The sequence below is a fragment of the Solanum lycopersicum genome, chromosome 4, assembly GCF_036512215.1.
Source record: "Solanum lycopersicum chromosome 4, SLM_r2.1".
In the NCBI taxonomy this organism is placed as follows: Eukaryota; Viridiplantae; Streptophyta; class Magnoliopsida; order Solanales; family Solanaceae; genus Solanum; species Solanum lycopersicum.
The window spans coordinates 56,806,886-56,812,126 of NC_090803.1; positions in this window are offsets into that span (position 1 = coordinate 56,806,886).

The window sequence follows — 5,241 nt, forward strand, 5'->3', positions numbered from 1 at the left end:
ATCTTAATGAGTTAATCCACACGCTAACCCACAAATTACCCACTCCTCCTCCAACACACACACATGACACAACCCATGCAACAATATGATTTTCTTCAAACTTTTTTCTTAATTTTTATTTTTGAAAATATTAGAAGCTATGTTGACACGTAGAACTTTTCATGTTCTTTTCAATTTTATTTTAAATGTTTGAAGATTCTATATTCGAATTTCATAAATAAAAAAAATTAAAGTTGTTGACCGTCTTATTACAAACATGTTCATATAAATTGAGGTCGAAAGAATTTAAATATGAACTCACACTTATTAATAACACAAGATATGATATATAAATAAATTAAATATGAATTTCATACATATCATGCATGCACGAAAGAGACAACAATGTTCTCAAAATCTTACATAACATCAGGGTCATCTTAACCCCTAGACCATTTAAGTCATCGCTTGAGGTCTCATATTTTTTGAGGGCCGAAGTGAAAATTTTAAGCTAAATATTGAAATCACAATCTTATAACGTCGAAGGGTATCCTTGGCACCGCGAGGAAATGTTGAGGCAACAAAATTCAAATGATATGACATTGAACTTGGACCCCATCTCAGGCCTTAATTACATAGATCAATCAAACATGAAAAAATTAAAAAATATTTAACTTCATACCAAGCATAACACACACCCCTTCTCTCAATCTTATATGAACTAACTTAGAAATTCAACCATATATAATTACATGATTTTTTTATGCTTTATTTTAGAAAATATTCTGCGTATTTAGCATTTATCCCTGAATTTGTGAATCATTAAATCTTGTAAGTACATATCAATTCCTTTGTGCCATTAATATATATATTTAAAACGAATCTACGTGATTATTTGAAGTCCAAAGATACTTTTTTATGTAAGATCATTATGATAGGGACGTGCTTCTTTTACAAATAAAAATTGAATAAGGATTCGGTCAAGTGTAGTAATGTTCAATAACCTTATAGACTAATGCCATGTATATTATATGATTATTTATGGTTGAGATTTATATAAATTATATACTCATCTTAATAATAAAAATAACAAAGTTATCAACTTTTTATTTTTTAAAACTATCGAATAAAAGAATTAAGTGTATATCCAAGCTAATATTTTTTTAAAAAAAAATAATTAAGATTGAAAAAGAAAATTTAATATACTTGATTGAAATTATTTGCATTATCAATTTGAGTCTTATCATCAACTCTCGATAATCTTAATTTTTTTTCTTGAAAATATTAGTTTGGGTACACTTAATTGCTTTATTTGATAGTTTTTAAAAAAAATAAAAATAGTTGACAGCTCTGTTGTTTGTATTATTAAGATGAGTGTATAATTTAAATTTATTATTAAGTTGAATATATAATATAAATGAATCTCAACCATAAATTATTATATAGTACACATGGCATGAATCTATAAGGTCATTGAACATTACTTGACCTAATTATACTTGACCGGAATTTTAAAAAAATTACGATTTATATATTGACCGATACTTTATCCAAAAAAAATTACAATTTATATATTTTGCGAGACAAAGTTGGTAATAAAAATATATAGTGAAATTACATGGAAAAGTAAAATCAATTTTCTCTTATTGATATTTGGTAAAGTATTTTTTTAAAATAAAACTATTTTCATATGTATTACGAAGTATTTGAATATTTCCTAGAAATGTAAAACAAATTAAATAGAAGTCGTCTAATTAATCTACAAACCCACACAAACCAATAACCTCAACAACACACTCACATACACAGCCATGCAATAGTAAACTATATAAAATATTAGTTTCCATTAATTTAAATTAGCATGAAAATGAAAATCATAATTTCCTAGCTCATCAACACATAAAATTTCTCAATAACTTCATATTTAAAAGTGAACAATCTGAAATTACACCCACATAAACACATGATATGCAAGAAAAAAATAAAATAAAAATTAGTTTTTGGTAATTTAGGTTGAACAATAAATACGTATAAGTTTTCCTTGGCTCAACCCACACAAATAAGAGTTAGTTTCTTGGATAGTCATACAAGTGATGAAAATAACCTAAAATATCATTTTCTTTCATCTGCACAACAAAATCATTCAATAATTTATTTATTTTTTGATTCAAACCCCCAAAACCCACACTCACATATTCCATGCAACAAATTAATAATTAATCAACAATCTTCTTTTAATCTTGCATGAGCTAATTACTTAGAAATTCAACCAAAATTACATGACCATAAACAAAAGTCACAAAACTCCTATAAATACCTTAACATAGGTACTCCTCAAAACATCACAAGCTAAAAGCATTAATACACTCCCTCATATTCATAACTACTAAGAGAAGAGATTGTTGAAGTATTGAGTGATCATTTCATCTAAAAACTAAAGTCATTACAGAAAACAATACAGTTTTATTTACTTAGTTATATATATTTATCAACAAAGATATGGAGAACAATGGAAAGGGCAAAGAAGGCACATCAAAGAATGGAAGTGTGTTTCCAAAAAAAGACAAGAAATCAGTGAAGGCAATGGCTATTGAAAAGATAGGTAAAACTGTGGTGTCCACTTTCAAGAATGATAAGAAAAAGATTAACCCCTCTGATGACACTTCCTCTTAGTCCCAATGAACTTGTGTTTTTTTTAAATTTATTTTGGTAATATTATTGAATAAAGTATTTATGTAATTCATATGTATTCAGCCGATAGTTTAAATTATATATATTGATAATATTGTAAAGAATATTTGCACAATTTAATTGATTTCTTATTGTACTGGTGATGCATGTAAGCTAAATTCATCAATAAATTATATTACTGTTTAGTATTATGTTATTGTTTGTGATTGTTAATCATCTTACAAGCAAAGGACGTTGTATGTTGTTATAGGGTCTCCATTTTTGTTTATTTAATTTTCCTCCCCAATAATGTTACACCGTTGTTAAATTTTTTTTGTGTTAAACTAAAGTGGACTGCTCACATTTTTATTTTCAAAATTTAAGGTAAATAATGAAATCACATTCTATAATGCCAAAAGAACTAACACTTACACACGCTAAATATTTTTGATTATCTTATCGATACTTATATTTCGTACGCAACAACACAATATTAAGAAATATTTTTTTTAGTAATTTAGAAAAGGAGACGATCTCTAATTGATCGCTCAACCAATTAACTTTGGCTAAAAATGTGATTGATTGATGAATTTTTTGATCAAATTTATTTTTCGTTATCACTTGTTAATTTCCTTTGTCATATTATTTTTGATTTACTCGGTTTGTTGCTAAAGTTTTGTAATATCAATTAGTTGCAAAATAGTGTTCTATTTTATCATGAAAGAAATTAATCCAAATCCTTCAACAAGTGTAAGATTATAAAATCCCTTAAAAAAACACAATATTTTGTATGGTAGAAACTTTATTTTTATTTTTATTATTTTCATTTCTATTAATCTATTTTTTTATCATAGAAATAACATTTTTTTTCCATGTAAGATTATTATAAGTACAACTTGAATTTTATATATTTTACTGGGGAAAACTAGTAACAAACATATATAGTGAAATTACATAAGTAAAATCAATTTTCTCATTGATTGGTTACTAATTTTTTTTTTTAAAACACTACTCTCATAAGTATTACGGAGTAATATACTTGAACATTTCCTAGAAATTAATATAAAAACAATTTCTTCGTCAACTAAAAATTGATAAATACACATGAATTAATTTTAAAATAAAAAATCATCCTAATTAATTTACAAACCCACACAAATCTATTACCCCTCCAACACAAACACCTATAAGTTTTCAGTAATTTAAATTAACACACACTCACACAAACACATATTCCAGTTCAAGAAAACAAAATTAGTTTTTGATAATTTAGGTTGAAAAATAAATACATAATTTCCTTAGCCCAACTACCCAAGTATATAATTTCTTGGATGGTCATTCAAAGTTATGAAAATTACATACTATTCAATCTTTTTTCATTTTTATTTGGACAACAAAAATCATTAAACTATAGTTGTTGTTTTTTAACTAAAAAATATCCAAAAACCCACACTCACACATATAGATAAGCTAATTACATAGAAATTCAACCAGAGTTGCATGAGAATTGTTAAAGCAACAAAGGCCTCAAAACAACTATAAATACCTTGAGATATAAACTTCTCAAATCATCACAATTGTTAAAGCAACAAAGCAATATACAGTACACTTGCTCATATTCATAATTAATTTTAAGTGAAGAGATATGGAGAATAATAGTGAAAAGGGCAAAATAAGCACATCAAAAAATGGCAGTGTGTTTCCAAAGAGAGATAAGAAATCAGTGAAGGAAATGGCTGTTGAAAAGATAGGCCAAACTATGTTGTCCCCTTTTAAGAATGATAAGAAAAAAATTAACTCATCTAATGACACCTCCTCTTAATTAATTAGTCCCCTTACTATTTGGATTGTGTTTATATTATTGAATAAAGTTGTTGTTTTGATTTTGTTGTAGTCATAGGGTATAGCTTATGTACATTGATAATACTATTGTAAAATAAAATGTTTACACGGTTTGACTGATTCTTTATGTTACTGTTGATGTTGATGTATATAAGTTAAACTTATTAATATAAACTGTTGTGTGGTTTTATGTTTTTGGTTAAATATTGTGTAGTATTATGTTATTTTTGTGAGGGTGACATTTCCTTTGTTAATTATCCTTCAAGGACGTTGTATGGTGTAATATTAGTCTTCATTTTCGTTTATTATTTTTACTCTTTAAATTCTGCTATTGTGTTGTTAAAAAACTATAAGCGGAATAATCAAATTTTGGAGAATATTAGTAGCACAATTGATTTACTATTTGAATTTTTACTTTTTCTTTTCTATAGGAATGACAAGGGAGAAATCAAATTTAATTTCAACTTTTTGCGTACATGTTAAAGTGATACAATGCCTTTCACGAGTAAAAATATACAAATCTCATGACAAATTCATTATCTTTATTCACTTTATAATATCAATTGAAAGTTTCTTTAAAGTTACTAAAATATTGAAGATAGTAAATAACAATAGTTTAATAAAAACTAGTACAATTTCTAACAAGCTTTCTAATCGACCTCTAGAAAATAAAATTCTAAGTCATTATTCTATTAAATTAATACATCTTAATGAGAAATTAAATTTCTTTCTATTAATTTTATTTTTTGT